Source organism: Lepisosteus platostomus, chromosome 26 (genome assembly GCF_059453375.1).
Source record: "Lepisosteus platostomus isolate fLepPlt1 chromosome 26, fLepPlt1.hap1, whole genome shotgun sequence".
In the NCBI taxonomy this organism is placed as follows: domain Eukaryota; kingdom Metazoa; phylum Chordata; class Actinopteri; order Semionotiformes; family Lepisosteidae; genus Lepisosteus; species Lepisosteus platostomus.
This window is the reverse complement of record NC_142636.1, coordinates 1,229,859-1,247,331: the sequence shown is the minus strand read 5'-3', so window position 1 is coordinate 1,247,331 and position 17,473 is coordinate 1,229,859. Positions and strand designations below refer to the sequence as shown.

General features: G+C 38.5%; 1 protein-coding gene across 1 annotated transcript in view; it reads right to left on the bottom strand.

Annotated features, from left to right (window-relative positions):
- Positions 1–5,484: 5,484 nt before the first annotated feature.
- Positions 5,485–17,473, bottom strand: part of LOC148639366 (uncharacterized) — a 71,242-nt gene continuing 59,253 nt past the window's right edge. Inside the window, exons 2-4 of the transcript XR_015930598.1 lie at positions 7,071–7,118; positions 6,713–6,774; positions 5,485–5,655 (exon numbers count right to left, since the gene is read on the bottom strand). The gene's annotated coding sequence lies outside the window, so the exon portion shown is untranslated. The remainder of the gene's footprint in view (positions 5,656–6,712; positions 6,775–7,070; positions 7,119–17,473) is intronic.

Below are 17,473 nucleotides of genomic sequence, written 5' to 3'. Positions count from 1 at the left end.
ATGTATCTATATAGCAGGTAGTATTACTGTATTCCACTTTCTTGTAAATACGGAATAACAGATTCACAACGCATAGCTGTGTCACTCTTCTGGGTAAAAAAAAAACGTTTTGAACACCCTGTTTTTAATAAGCTGCTGAGTAAAGAACAGGAATGTTCCTGCTGTCAGTCTTTACCGAAGATATCCCTAATATTATTAATAATGAATGACCTTGGACAAGCTGTAAACTCAAAGTATTACCCTGGTCCACATTCTTTGTAGTCTTTGTAAACGAAAAAACTTTATTTTGTGTGACGATATAAAGTTTTCACGAAACCTCCTCGAGTTGTGAGAACACGTGCTTTGTGTATACAGCACATTCTGAATGTTTTCACAGCCTTCACTTTGTCGTTTTTATGTCATTTTTTGACCACGCACGAATATTCTTATGTCCATATCTTCGCAGGGGAATCAGTGCGAATTGTAATACTAATTAAATGACCGCGGGCACTTTCCACCCCCTATACATTCTCTGAGTAGAATAGGCTAACCTTCTAATGAAAGACAGTCATCCCTCCACGGACAGGAAAAGTGCCAGCAGGCAGGCAGTATGGTCAGTAACAGTGAACAGTTTTAACTGCACTGCATCCCAGAGAATACCAGAGCGCATTTTTTTTACTCCCTGGCGGAAACAGGCTTCCATAAGAATCAGTATAGCTTCTGGGAAATCCATTTTTCCTGCATTAAAGTTGAAGTCGTTCAGAGCGCCGTACAATGCAAACTCTAAGCGTTTCATTTTGAGCTGAAGACCCTCACAGCTGAAGAAGGATTCACAGCCGAAACGTAGCAGGCTGACGCGGCTGACACTCCTCCATACACTCAAGTGAAAAATGAATAACGCCAAAGTAAACGTTTTATTTACAATTTGTTGATAATAAAAATGTTAAGTTCTCTAAAGCTTTCTCAGTCGAGTATGATAATTTACCTAGGGAGCTGTGTAAGCATGTGTAGGCAGCAAAAGATCAGCTAAACTGGGAAGAAAACACTTTCAGAAAAAATGTTTCAGGTTTCAAGAACACAGATCCCCAATGCAATTTCAACCAAACCTGTCCCCACACACCCTGTCGCGCTGTCCCCACTGCGATTAGAATATACACAAAGCACTGAAATCTTTCGAGTAGATGATCAGGTGTTTCGCAGACGTAGGCATAGTACGTAAATCAGGCTTTATGAACTCACACCTGGGATTTGATTAATTAGGGTTATTTATTATTCATAAAGTTCATAAAGCCTGAATTACGTACTATGCCTATGTCTGCAAAACACCTTTTCTAGTTAATGCTACAGTACTTCACTTTCTCGGGCGTGATTTTTTTAGGTAAAATCCAGGCTAGCAGGCTTGTTTTGTGATCTTCCTAAGATTGTTGAACGCTGTGTCAAAATGTTTCCATATGAAAGGTAGTGACGTCACCATCCTGAGGTGCGTGTGGTAGATCTGTGGTTGAGCGTGAATTGTGGTGAGCCTCTGATTCGGGGAAAAAAAGACCATGTTCAAAAAATCCTAAAAAGAGATTTAAAGTTTCACATAACAAGGCATGAGGTGTGCTGGCAGCTGTGGGACGCATGGGTGGCCTGGCACAGTGAGGTGCACTGGCATCTGTGTGGTGTGACTCAGAGGTGGCCTGGCACGGTGAGGTGCGCTGGCAGCTGTGTGGTGTGACGCAGTGGTGGCCTGGCATGGTGATGTGCGCTGGCAGCTGTGTGGTGTGACTCAGTGGTGGCCTGGCACGGTGATGTGCGCTGGCAGCTGTGTGGTGTGACTCAGTGGTGGCCTGGCACGGTGAGGTGCACTGGCAGCTGTGAGATGTAGTGGCTTCTGGGCACAGTGAGGTGCACTGGCACCTGTGTGGTTTGACGTAGTGGTGGCCTGGTATGGTGAGGTGCGCTGGCAGCTGTGTGATGTAGTGGCTTCTGGGCACAGTGAGGTGCACTGGCACCTGTGTGGTTTGACGTAGTGGTGGCCTGGTATGGTGAGGTGCGCTGGCAGCTGTGTGATACAGTGGTGGCTGGGCATGGGAGGTGTGCTGGCAGCTGTGTGATGCAGTTGTGGCCTGGTACGGTGAGGTGTGCTGGTAGCTGTGTGGTGTGACGCAGTGGTTGCCTGTCATGGTGAGGTGCTCTGGCAGCTCTGTGTTGTGACGCCGTGGTGGCCTGGTACGGTGAGGTGTGCTTGCAGCTGTGTGACGCAGTGGTGGCCTGGTACGGTGAGGTGCGCTGGCAGCTGTGTGATGCAGTGGTGGCCGGGCACAGTGAGGTGCACTTGCAGCTGTGTGGTGTGACACAGTGGTGTTCATCAGGCACTAGTTCATCAGTGAAAAGACCACTGGCATTTTTCCATCCCCCTACATTCTCAGAGCAGAATCGAATTTAATATTAGCATAATTTATTACAGTGCTAAGTTTAATATTATTTATTACTAATAGTTTATGCTAACACCTAACTTTCTTAACGCGAGAAGTACTAATGTAAGAACCTACTGTACTGTACTTAAGTACTACCATAACAAGTACAGCTGTATGCAACAAAAAAAAAAAGGAGTGGTGAAACAGCCCTACTCATACAGTATCAGTATCAACAGACATTGTATCAGTATCAGTTCTTGCTTTGTGCTGGGTTTAGCAGTTTTCCAAACATAGTCTTTCAGCGAATGCCATACCATCTCTATTGGATTTAAATCTGGAGATTCGGCTGGAGTTTTCACCCAGTTCACTCGTTCTGCTATAAGCCTAGACCTTGGTGCTGTGTGTTTCGGATTGTTGTCTTGAAAGAGACTGTGCCTTGATCCAATGTGCTCCCTGATATATGGGGCGGCATGCTGTGTGACCCCGACTTAATCGAAGAATTCCCGATCCATAATTCCTTCGAAATAAGATTGTTTTTCAAGCAATGTAATGCAAGGTGCTTTCTAATGTTGGGGAATGTGTTTTTTCTCGAATTTTTTTTTCGAGAGACTAGATAAGTTAAGTGTTTATGATATGTCACTGTTGTGAATGTCTGTGGAGTGTCTGTGGAGTGTATCTTATTAGCCTGTCCTGACTGGTGGAGCTCATCCAGCTGTGTCTGGATATCTTGGTCAAATATTCGGGTAGTATGTTTTGTCTGTTTAGGGTTCTGTAGCATTCCACACGGCTGGGCAGCTTGTTCCCCCCTCCCTCCCCTCTCTGTGTACAGTAGAGCCTCCTGTCCTGGCTGGTAGAGCTCATCCAGCTGTGTCTGGCTAATAATAAAACCAGTACTTTAATATCGTTTTCTGTATGTTTATCAATAGTGGGTACTGCCCTAATTCGGTCCTGCACCCGTTGTTAGGTGTTTTTTAGGTGTTGTTAGGGCTTCAACCAAATATGAACACATGGCTGAAAATGTATACAATTCTAATATTTCCTTTTTTCCCATTGAAGGTATAACATATGTGGTGTGAGAATGAGGTCCTCATTTAAGTGCATGAAACTCAGGCACTGGCGCAACAAACTGAACAAAGTTCAAGGGGGTATACGCTTTCTGTAGACACTTTATTTCCTCTTTTTCCATACTTTAAGAAATGATTTGGGAAACCTGTTGGGCCACTGGAGGTCATTATACATGAGCCTCTTTCTGCACCTTTTAAGCCATTGAAACCTAGTTGCCTTGTTAAAAGGTCTAATATTACAGTAGGTGTGGTTTCTGTCTCCTAATTTCTGAGAATTATCAAATTGGGGAATAAGTTGTAGGGAATACCACTCTTGCACTTCTAAGAAAAGACTATCTCAAATGAAACTCGCTATAGAAAGACATCTTGTTGAAAAATTCTTTATTTTTTGTCATTTCTAAAGAAAAAACATTCATCAAGTCCTTCACAAATGCTTTGTTTGTGACTTTCTCTGTCGTTCCCTTTCACACTCAACTGAACTATGTCTTATGTCTTGTAAACGTAATCAAACATTTCACTTAGGTGTGTGGGTTAACACAAACTCATATTGTATGAAACATTCAGTTTTTCATTCCCGTTTTTTCTAACAATTGCATCCATGCTAGGACTACAGTAAACAACACTTTTTACTAAAGTAAATGAAATTGTTCATTAAACAAGACACATTGTTTTAAATGTATGCAATACGACGACACTAAAAACAACACTGAAACGTCTCATTGAAATACTGTACGAGATTGTGCATATTCAATGGTTTCTCCTGGTGCTTTTTTTCATCAGTCTTTTCATATTCTTGTTCTCTACTCAGGTGTCTTCTTTTCCTTTGGTGATGTCTGCTGTACACACATGGTATCATACACTTGAGCAAAGTGTGATACCACCGTTTGTTCTTCTCCTAAAATAAGGATGAACATTGACAAAAGTCAGAAGCACTCTTTTCTTTGACAGACGAACAAAACAATGCAAGAATAACCATACTCTCTGTTCCTTACTCATTTCTACCTACCTGTTTGACCACTTTGTCTGCTTCAGTCAGGACAGGGTCCTGGGGCTGACTCTGAGCAATCTGAGAAGAGCTCTCTGTGATCTTCTCCCCTACATTGGCTACATTGTGCTGTGTTTGAAATCCAGGTATCGCCTCCGGTAAGTTCCTCGGTCCTTTTTGGGACTTGAAAGGGTAGAATCATTTTGTGACAACATTTCATTGTCATGCACTGATATGTTCTGGTTTGTGTTCGATTACTGCAGGCGTTCAAGTACTTTCTTTTTGTTCTAGATTGGCAGTGTTTGAGATGGTAGGAACTTGTCATATTCTCAACTTATTTTCTCTATGAGACTCTGAATGCTCTGTAAACATACTATATTAGCAATTCTTAGAAATCTGAAAGCAGTGTTACCTGTATCATTTCTTGTCTTGGTAGTAGTATTGCAGCTCCAACATCAGCACTTAAATAATGGTTTGTGATCTTACTTGTCCTTGGAGTTAGTATACTCCTGAGAAGTCAAGAGAAATCTTACGTAAGCATTAATTATGTTTCACTTTTGAAAGCAAAGTACGTGTCAAGTACTTTGAAGGCATTTGTTGATACTTTTAAGCACTTTCGTTGATTATTATTATCCTTCAATTAGTTATTACAAGTCCAAAATTCTCTACATGATCTCACTCCATATTCAGAATGTGGGAATACAGTTGTTTTAAGGAAATGCCACTGAATAGATAGTAGCTGCACTCTACAAAGATGAATTTGCTAATTAATCAGTCAGGGACACAGCTTATAGTTCAGTAGTCTTAGATCATTTAATGATGATTATTGTACTTTATAACTAGCAAAATCCCCATATCCTGTTCATTGCCCCTTTTTCAGTCATGTGGATTGACTTATGCCTGAAGTGGTTCATTCTCACCTTGACATCTCATAGAACAACTGAATCTCTACCAAGGGTGAATGTGTCCTTCCTCTTGTCTAAATGTCTAAAAGAAAAGGTTAAAATTCATTGAAGCAAAATGCAACAACCCAAAATGTTGGGGAGGTCGTTTCCACAGTTATTTCATATGACAGTGCTTGGAGTGAAACTACATGACCATGGTGAAGAAGTAAAAACACTTTACCTTGTTCCTCCTGACTGATGTCCTTATGCGTGTTTTGCACAGTTGAGCGTTTTGTGTCTTGTCGTCTGTGTAGGCAACAGCCCTCTTCCCTGGGATAGAACTAGATGATATTTAGACACGTTAATTTGACTTCTCCATTGCTCACATTGATGTGGATATGATTGTAATGCTCTGTTTTGTGGGCTTCCCAAGAAAACAATAAATCCCTTACTACTTGTTCGAAATGCAGTAGCGCAGATCCTAACAAATACAAGAAAGAGAATATCATTCCTGTTTTGAAAAAACTTCACTGGTCACCTGTATTATCTAGGATAAATTTGAAAGTTCTTTTACTTGTTTTTAAAGCTTTAAGCGACCTAGCACGTCTGTACCTTACTGAATGTCTGTCTTCATATGTTCCTATACGTGACCTGAGATCTGCACATACTGGCCTACTGCAAATACCACATGTGAAATGCAGAAAGAGTGGAGAGGCTGCTTTTTGTTTTTATGCTTCTAAATTATGAAACTCACTTCCACTTTTTATTAGGCAGTCAAGCTCGGTACATTGTTTTAAAAAACATTTGAAAATGTTGCTTTTAGTTAAAGTGGTTCTTTGTTCTTTCTATTTCTGTTTCTTTTTTTAGTTCTCTTTAATTGTTCTTATTTTATTACGACTTTCCTTATTTTTATTTATTTAATTGACATGTATGTTGCTTTACTGTATTGCTGTATTTTCCTTTACAACTGAAAGTATATCTCTCAATTTTAATATTTGATTTTTACGCTTGGTTTTTAAAGCACCAAAGCACTCTTTGTATGAAAGGTGCTCTATAAATAAAGTTTATTATTATTATTTTTAATATTATTATTATACTTTGTTACATTTTTGGTTAGGAAAAAGATTCTAGTAGAGGTGGCCTCTTTTACCCCATTCCAAAAAATTGGAAAACTACCTTCAGAATACACTGACAATGACCATCTACTGTCTCCTCTAACTGTGTATTGTCATCATGCATATCTTGTGTATTCTTTATTGTTGTTGGTTTTGTCATTCTGTAAAAAAGCCACCTTTCAAGGCACTATATCAAATAATGTTTGTTATTATTATTTATATTTTTCATCGTTAAATCTGGCGAAGAGTCTTAAGAGAATATCAAAGAACACGTTGCTCTTACCTTTCCATTCCAAGAAATGCCCTCAGCTCGGATTGCAGAGATTGACCTCTCTGTCTCAAATTCTGAGAAACATAGACTCGATTGAAAAATGACCATTTCCTAAGATTCACATAACATCACCAGTCAACATTTGCCACTTGACATCAATAGAAACCATAGAGTACATGACATTTCCAATCAGTTTTCTTTCAAGGTACAATACCAATCGCCTTGCCAGAAGAGTTATACTGCGGTAGATAAATATTACAAATGTCAGATACACGCAGAGTTGTTTGGATTACTATGAAAAGATTGGCAAATATATTTATGTTCATTATATTTCTTGGAGTGACAGAGCTAAAGAGAAAAAAATACTTACCTTTATCTCTGCAGACAGGATCGCAAGGGATTCCCTTATACTGGGTTCCTATATAACAGATAATACATTATTCAAAAAACATGATATTTCTCTGTCCATTGGCAGCATGATTGTTTATCATTACAGTTTTAGTTAGCTTTAATTTTGGAAACCCCAAGTAAACATAGTTTGTGCCTTTCTCTGAACTTTTTGGCATTTCAATTCAGTTGTTTGTAAGCTTATTTTACAGTTGCTAGGTTGATGAAGTTCCTGAACTGTGCAGTATTTCTTTTGGGTTTGGTGCGAATCATATTCTAGCGGTTGGGGGAAAAAAGCACAGGTGCCATCCCACCATTAAACCCTGAAACTTACCTTAGCCGATTCTTCAACTAAACCAGACATGTTAACTAAGTGTTACAGTATGTTTCAAAGTGTGTATTTTAGCAAACACAATTGAAGTTCTGTTGTCTTCTTGGAGACACCTGGAACTGGTGTGATGCTGGTTCTATGACATCATTCGTTCTAAATGTAAATGCAGGTATTGGCACAACATAGTAAATTGATGTAAAGTTATGGATCCATTTATGATTTTCACTCAGTTTGAAAGAGTTCCTGTCTTGTGGTTAAACTTTGTGTTACGGAGGGTTAACTGGGGTTCTGGCTACTAGTTAGGCTTGGTCATTCAGTCATCTGGTTCATGAAATAGGAAGCTAAGAGATCTGTGTTTTAGTTTTACTGTTTGTTTTTGTTCCATAGAATAAGAAATGTTTCATTAATATAAGTAATAGAGTAGCTGTTTCTCTAAACAGTGTGTGTCAGTTTGCACTGCAGGTGTGCCAGGTAGAGACCATTTAAGAACCAAAAAACATGCTGTCATTTACTGCCGTGGCTAATTTCTGTTAACCTTGTCTCTCACTCACTTTGATGAGCAAAATGTTCATACATAAAGCATACATTTCTGATTGGTCAGAAGAAGCTTCTTAACATATAAGGTATAAACAAAGTCAGAAAGTTAGGCACTTAGGTCAGCCTTAGGCAGTTAACCAAGACCATAATCCGATAAGAAGCTATTCCCTTTCATGTTGCTAAATCACATGTAGGATACATGAGTTACACCTCCACTTAAGAGACCTTAAAGAGACCTTGGCCAGCCAGGAGTGTAGAAAACCTTAAAACAGTTCTTGAGGACGTAATTGTTAACTCTTAACAGGCAAAGGTTCCTTCAGTCCTATGAGAAATATTTTAGAATTGAACTAAAGTGTGTTTCCGATACAGGAGCATATGTCTGTCAGGGCCTGTTGGAGAGGCCCTGCATGAGAACCCCTGGCTGCAGTTCCACATCCCCCTGAAAGTAAATAGAGCCATAAGCACGGAGCTAAGGACACTGCTCCAGGACATGCTGGCTGTCGATCCTGACCAGCGACCAGAAGCCATCCAGCTGAAGAAGCAAGTCAGGCAAGCCATGGCACGAGAGAAAACATCTTTGTAGTGACTGATAGCAAGATGTCCGTGACCAAGGGCAATTCGTCTGAGTAAAGGCTGATTTCATTTTTATGTCCCGAAAGGCCACTGCCTTTGTGCTGTAGACTTCTGATTTAGACGGGCATTTCTATGGACAACTTTGACTTTTCTGTGGGTCCAATGAAAATACGTTTTTTAACTTATTCTTTGTTACAGTTTTCGAAAGTTTAAAGACATTCACTGAGTTGACGATAAAGAAAAAGTTTCATCTTTCACCTCTTCGAAGGTAGGCCGGTCAGAGGTACAATATATGTCTTCATGTCTTCATCCTCCATGTTTGTAACTACAGGTTTCACAGTGTTGAGCTAAGATACAAAAACACCTACAAATGGCAGTTCCAAATGTATCAAATGTATAAACCTGGGCTGAAAAAGTGTGTACAGTATACACTCTGTGTAGGTCTGATAAAAGTATTCGAGTCAAAGTGTCATATGGATACAAATTCTCATGATTTTGTATTGTGTGTTTTTTCTGTTCTGCTTTAGTGAAAGAAATCAGATGCTCTTCCTGAAACTTACCTTAGCTGATTCTTCAGCTAAACCAGACAGACTTCTCAAATTCTCAAATATTATCAAATCTTGTTGGTGCAGAGGTGGTGGAACCCATTACCAACAGACTCACAGCTGAAATTGCTGTGAAAAGGGCTTCTACCAAATATTAACATGTGGCTGAAAATGTATACAATTGTAATGCCCTTATTATGGCGATATCCTCCTAAACATTGGAGAAATAACTTTGTTAGGATCTGAGCTACTGCATTTTGAACAAGTAGGGATTTATTGTTTTCTTGTGAAGAAAGATGTGAAGACGGGGGTTTGAATTTAATCCTTTCTGTAGGGGGTTTAGACTTCTAAGTCACAAGCTGGGGTTTATGGCAGGAAAGGGGGTTAAGTGATAAGGATTGCAGATGCAAGCTAGGAACCCCCCTGGGTGTAATCTTAAACTGACCATTTGTCCAGAACATCATAAACTGGCCAAATACCATGAACCCCCCTCTTTACCATCAGACCGAGTGACGTCAGAAACGGAGAAGAAAACACTATATAACCCAAAAGTTTGTAACAGTACGTTGAACAATACTGCGGTTTTGTTGTTTCTTGCGGGAAACAAGACTTCGGCTTTATTGTTCCTTGCATGCAATAAACTCATTTGTTTTACTTCATCTCGGGATCAAGAACCTTATTTCTTCTGTTACAACACTTGGGAAGCCCACAAAACAGAGCATTGCAATCATATCCACATCAATGTGAGCAATGGAGAAGTCAAATAACGTGACTAAATATCATCTAGTTCTATCCCAGGGAGGAGGGCTGTTGCCTTCACAGACGACAAGACAAGACGACTTAGACATTAAGAGGAAGGACACATTCACCCTTGGTAGAGATTCAGTTGTTCTATGAGATGTCAAGGTGAAAATTAACCACTTCAGGCATAAGTCAATCCACAAGACTGAAAAAGGGGCAATGAACAGGATATGGGGATTTTGATAGTTATAAAGTACAATAATCATCATTAAATGATCTAAGACTATTGAAGTATAAGCTGTGTCCATGACTGAATAATTAGCAAATTCATCTTTATAGAGTGCAGCTACTATATATTCAGTGCCATTTCCTTAAAACAACTGTATTCCCACATTCTGAATATGGAGTGAGATCATGTAGAGAATGTTGGACTTGTAATAACTAATTGAAGGATAATAATAATCAACGAAAGTGCTTAAAAGTATCAACAAATACCTTCATAGTACTTGACACGTACTTTGCTTTCAAAAGTGAAACATAATTAATGCTTACGTAAGATTTCTCTTGACTTCTCAGGAGTATACTAACTCCAAGGACAAGTAAGATCACAAACCATTATTTAAGTGCTGATGTTGGAGCTGCAATACTACTACAGATGCAGCCATTCAAAGTGTGCGGTACAGACACGTACCGCAGGTAATTGGCTGCGGTATCGCATATCATTACGCAATATGACGCGGTGCGTGATTGGTTGACCGACAGGGGCACACGTGGTCTGTTTGTCTGTCGTAGAAAGACTTACTGTAAAAGTCTTTACTGTGCCTGTTGTAGATATTGAATTTTACCACTGAAGGGAAATCTTAGTAGCTGAGCATAAAAAGAGTAGGAGCATAGTGTAACGCGTGTGAAGGCCATAAACGATATTAATTTTGGAACATAAACATACAGTATATAGCTGGTCTTGGTACTTTAAAGAAAAAAATACACACCAGTATTCCATTTCTCCCTAAACATTTTAAGCTTCGAAGTCTTTAACTAACGTGATACTGGAGTCAACAAGCATACTTTTAGAATTTGATTAAAAGGGAATATAATATGGAATCGCGTATCTAAAGAATTTAATAACGGTATGATTATATCCGTGTACTGCGACAGGGCTGTGTAAGGCTGTTTCGCCTCCCTGTGAATGTGAGTTGTCTTGTAGCCTACTGGTCTAGGTGCGTGACTAACAACACACAGGTTGTGTGTTCGAATCCAGCTGGTGCTGGACTTTTCTTTTAACAAACATTTCTTTGAAAAAATAGAATAGCGATATTATGGACAATTGACTTTTATGTTTCAAAATATCGCAACATGATCGATTCTAAGTCATTTTTGATAACAATGAATAGTCACCTTCTTCCTTTCTGACAGCGGTTCCTGCTTCTATTGTGTGTGTGTGTGTGCAACAGTAAATTATTATAGAGAAATGGAGGCTGGACAGTATGCGTTACAATATAAACATCTATATTGATTTAAATCGTGTTCTGATTTAAATCGCAAACGCGTGTTTAATTATGTGTTTTTTAATCATAATCAGGCTAATGCATTTCTACATTTTCTGTATGAACCAGCTTAGAGGTTCATACAGAAAGACAGCTTGTGTTTAAATTGAGTGTTAGGTACTTTATGCTTCTAAAGTCATGGTCAGCATTTATTATTGTACTGTGCTGTAAACTTTTTCCGTGCCTAGTCACATTATTTTATAGCGTTTTTATTGCGTTATTAAATCCGGTGGCGCTGTGTGTTAGTTTCCTGACTCCCATGTCACATGGTCTGTGATTGAATCCCATGGAACTATGACTTTATTTTTTAACAAACATTTCTTTGAAAAAATGAAATGTTTCCCTTGGTCAGAGATTAAATAAAACCTCACTCGCACCAAATAAATTTATATTTCTAAATATCACGACATGATCTAATTTAAGTCTTTTTAATAACAATGAATAGTCACCTATGCGTTACAAAATATACATTTATATTGATTTGAATCGCGTTTTGATTTAAATCGTAAATGCGTGTTTAAATATATGTGTTTAAAGGCGATATACTGTATAAAAGCGCTGATTCCTATGGAGTGTGTTTCCCTTGTAAGGATGGTATCAAAAGCAAACTTAAGTGGTGAGAAAGGTGTGCTCAATGTATTTAAGGGACTTAAAAGTCGTGTAACTGACAGTTTGAGGTAGCCTATCGTGTAAATTTAACTTTGTTGCTGATAGGTTAAGCTTTTGAAACTCTGCCCCAAAGTCATGTGACTGATTTTTTGCCCTGTTTCGTTGGTTAAACGCAATGATCACAAGCACGACCATGGTAACTGGGATGTGTAGTTTTTAATTCCGTTTGAATTATAACTGTACGTACTGTCTTCATATTACTAATAGTATTAATAATGAATGACCTTGGACAAGCTGTAAGTGTAAACTCAAAGTATTGCCCTGGTCAACATTATTTTTTTCATTGACCGTCTTTGTAAAAGTAACACCACAGCATTTCGCAATCACGCATTTGTTTCAAATCATGCAAAGTACAGTGATTCACCATGCCTTTCACATGCTCATAAAAGAGATTGATTTAGGAACATAAACATATTACCGTATGCAAACTGTACTGTATACAGTATGTATATGTATATTTAATGTCTTAACTGTGCCTGTTTAAGTATTGAATATTCATATCTAATTTTACCACTGAAGGGAAATCTTAGTAGCTGAGCATAAAAAGAATAGGAGCATACTGCAACGCGTGTGAATTCAATTCAATTCAAGGTGTTTCATTTGCATGACAGATGGGTACAAGCAGTGTTGGGCATGTATATTGTAATGCTTACTGCCGACAGGCACTGTGTAAGAGCCGGCATACCAGAGCAGCGCACCGAGGGAGCGTCTGCATTTATAACTTAGTTTTTAAAATTAGTCAAGCAATATGAAGCATCTCCTTTTACTTTTAAGTCCCTTAAATACAATGAGCACAGCTTTCTCACCACTTAAGATTGCTTTTGATACCATCCTTACAAGGGAAATCTTCTGCCCCTTATGCAAAACCAAACCCTCCTCCCATCCCAGTTTACCCTCTTTATCATCCTCAAAATCTACCTCGACTTTCAACTTAAAGCATTACTGCTTACTGGGTTTTTGAGGGGGAGGTGTCTTTCGCTGGAAATCTCGCCTACTCAACCCCTCTCTCAAGGAGTGCTGGCTGTGACGAATTAAACCGGTCTCACAGGTATTCAAAGTAGGAAGTACAGTGTTAAGTGGTAGCTGGGCTCCTCCCTCAATAGAATCGCTTTAACATGCTAATGCGTTGGTTTAACAGTACGCTGTTGGTTTAACAGTACCTACTGTAAATATAAAGGAAAAGCATTTTCAGAGAGCAATCACGCTGTGTTTATGTAGAAAAAGCGATTAGGTTTATGAGCAATCTAATTACCTATTCGCTTAAAACGCTATATAAAATAAAGTTTATTTAGAGATGAATGATCAGTGTCGCAGTTTAAATAATTTTTGTAGGAGGGCTTGGACAGATTCCAAGTGCATTTTTGCAACTTACGTTGCATTGTTCAATGTTCTGTTGTAATACAGGCTAGAATACAGTTACAGTAGCCTAAGCTTTATCAGCCTATTTAAAATATTTTTTTTGAATCCCCGGCGAAACACTTTTAAAGGCGATATGTAAAATAAAGTTTTTTATTATTGTTATAGAGAAACATGATCAGATTTTCCCTGGTTCAGAAAAAAAGATCTAAAGTGCTACACATAACTTTCTTAATTCGATGTATTTAAAACAGAGAACTACTGCAGGTGTAACATAACATTCAGAAATACAATCGAGAATAGTTTTGTGGTGTTTGTTTAGATGCAACGTTCCTAAAACATATAATGTAATAAAATTAAAGACGATTAAAATCTGTAATCTTTCCACTTGTACTGTGAGTCATCGGAAAGTTTCTGCTTTGTGTAAGGATGGTATCGAAAAGCAATCTTAAGTGGTGAGAAAGCTGTGCTCAATGTATTTAAGGGACTTAAAAGTAAAAGGAGATGCTTCATATTGCTTGACTAATTTTAAAAACTAAGTTATAAATGCAGACGCTCCCTCGGGGCCGCGCCGGGTGTAAATATCAAAGTATACATTCCCAACAAGAATTGTACCCATCTGTCATGCAAATAAAACACCTTGAATTGAATTCAATTGAGGGAGAGAGGGGGGTAGGGGGACAAATATACTGTAGACAGGACTCAAGGCAAATAAGATACTTATGGGTACGCAGGCATTCACGACAGCAACATACAAAACGTTTGCACGTATTAAGTTAAGTTATTACTTGGTTTTCAAAGTGCAATGAAATACAATATTGTTGTTGCTGCTGTTCTGGTTGTTTTTATCCCGTAAAGCGTTTTGAGAAGCCACCTTTAAAGGCGAAATATACTGTAAAACCGGTGATTCTTATGGAATGTGTTCCGCAGGAGATTCAAATGTTTATTTATTTATTTTTTAATCGCGTATCTAAGGAAATCTCAGTATAACTTAGTTCATGAACAAACAGTGGCATGTTACATTATCATTAGTTTTTTTAACAAGGCTCGCCAGCTAATGTGAATCGAAACCTGTCTTGCTAGCTTTTAAAGGGAAGAAGGTGACTATTCATTGTTATCAAAAATGACTGAGAATCGATCATGTTGCGATATTTTGACATATAAAAGTCAATTGATTGTCCATAATATCGCTATTCTATTTCTTCGAAGAAATGTTTGTTAAAAGAAAAGTCCAGTACCAGCTGGATTTGAACACACAACCTGCCAGTTGTTAGTCACGCACCTAGACCAGTAGACTATAAGACAGCTCGCATGAACAGGCAGGCGAAACAGCCCTACACAGCCCTGTCGCAGCACACGAATATAATCATACCGTTATTAAATTCTTTAGATACGCGATTCCATATTATATTAGCAGAAATGCTTAAAACTACCACTTTTTCACACGCTATTTCACATGCTAGTTAAATACTTCGATGCTTAAAATCGTTAGGGAGAAATGGAATACCGGTGTGTATTTTTTCTTTAAAGTGCCGATTTCTGGAATCTGACTGGCTGACACCCCTCTGAAGTGGTTCCATAAAATCTGGTATACGGAAAAGAAAGCGTTGATAAATACAAGTGTCTTTTAATACACTCTTTGCTGTGCTCTTGATGATCCTTGTGATATTTTAAGCTCTAGTTGAATGATAAGTGTCGCATTTTAAATCATTTTCGTATTTAGAAATTATGAAACGCCCTGTTAAAAGCAAGGAAGTTTTTATGCCCGTTGAAGTAAAACAAAATGCCTGACAATGTATGGCTTGGACAGATTCCAAGTGCTTGTACAAATGTGCTAAAGAAATTATACTTTGAGTATACAGCTTGGCCAAAGTCATCCATTATTAATACTATTAGTAATATCTTCAGTAAAGGCTTTGATGCATAAATATTTCTGGTAAAGGTAGGTTGTGTACTTTTGTCCAACTGAGCAATCTTGCTTTCATAAAATATACCAACATTTTAATGACTGATGATTAACATGCTGTAATACACAGTTCAAAATTAAAGGCTCAAATGCTGTAAATGAGAGGTTAAGCTCCCCCTGTCGGTTTTACAAGGTGACGCCGGATAGTTTCCGGCAGAGCGTCAAATCATACGTGACACCACGTGATACCGCGTGATACCGCGACACGCCCACCGGGGTATGCCGCGAAATACCTCACCCATTTTGAATGGCTGCATCTGTACCAAGACGAAAAATGATACAGGTAACACTGCTTTCAGATTTCTAAGAATCGCTTAAATAGTATGTTTACAGAGCATTCAGAGTCTCATAGAGAAAATAAGTTGAGAATATGACAAGTTTCTACCATCTCAAACACTGCCAATCTAGAACAAAAAGAAAGTACTTGAACGCCTACAGTAATCAAACACAAACCAGAACATATCAGTGCATGACAATGAAATGTAGTCACAAAATGATTCTACGCTTTCAAGTCCCAAAAATGACCGAGGAACTTACCGGAGGCGATCCCTAGATTTCAAACACAGCACAATGTAGCCAATGTAGGGGAGAAGATCACAGAGAGCTCTTCTCAGGTTGCTCAGAGTCAGCCCCAGGACCCTGTCCTGACTGAAGGAGACAAAGTGGTCAAACAGGTAGGTAGAAATGAGTAAGGAACAGAGAGTATGGTTATTCTTGCATTGTTTTGTTCGTCTGTCAAAGAAAAGAGTGCTTCTAACTTTTGTCAATGTTCATCTTTATTTTAGGAGAAGAACAAACGGTGGTATCACACATTGCTCAAGTGTATGATACCATGTGTATACAGCACACATCACCAAAGGAACAGGAGACACCTGAGTAGAGAACAAGAAAATGAAAAGACTGATGAAAAAAAGCACCAGGAGAAATCCACTGAATATGCACAATCTCATCCAGTATTTCAATTAAAAGTTTCAGTGTTGTTTTTAGTGTCGTCGTATTGCATACATTTAAAACAATGTGTCTTGTTTAATGAACAATTTCGTTTACTTTAGTAAAAAGTGTTGTTTACTGTAGTCCTAGAATGGATGCAATTGTTAGAAAAAACTTGAATGAAAATGTTTCATTTGAGATAGTCTTTTCTTAGAAGTGCAAGAGTGGTATTCCCTACAACTTATTCCCCAATTTGATCATTCTCAGAAATTAGGAGACGGAAACCACACCTACTGTAATATTAGACCTTGTAACAAGGCAACTAGGTTTCAATGGCTTAAAAGGTGCAGAAAGAGGCTCATGTATAATGACCTCCAGTGTCCCACAGGTTTCCTAAATCATTTCTTAGAGTATGGAAAAAAAGGAAATAAAGTGTCTACAGAAAGCGTATACCCCCTTGAACTTTGTTCAGTTTGTTGCGCCAGTGCCTGAGTTTCATGCACTTAAATGAGGACCTCTTTCTCACACCACATATGTTATACTTTCAATGGGAAAAAAGGAAATATTAGAACTGCATACATTTTCACCCACGTGTTAATATTTGGTAGAAGCCCTTTTCACAGCAATTTCAGCTGTGAGTCTGTTGGTATAGGGCTCCACCACCTCTGCACCAACAAGATTTGATAATATTTGAGAATTTCAGAAGTCTGTCTGGTTTAGCTGAAGAATCAGCTAAGGTAAGTTTCAGGAAGAGCATCTGATATCTTTCAATAAAGCAGAACAGAGAAAAAGCACACAATACAAAATCATGAGAATTTGTATCCATATGACACTTTGACTCGAATACTTTTATCAGACCTACACAGAGTATATACTGTACACACTTTTTCAGCCCAGGTTTATACATTTGATACATTTGGAACTGCCATTTGTAGGTGTTTTTGTGTCTTAGCTCAACACTGTGAAACCTGTAGTTTCAAACATGGAGGATGAAGAAATGAAGACATATATTGTACCTCTGACCGGACTACCTTCGAAGAGGTGAAAGATGAAACTTTTCCTTTATCGTCAACTCAGTGAAACTTTCGAAAACTGTAACAAAGAATAAGTTAAAAAACTTATTTTCATTGGACCCACAGAAAAGTCAAAGTTGTCCATAGAAATGCCTGTCTAAATCAGAAATCTACAGCACAA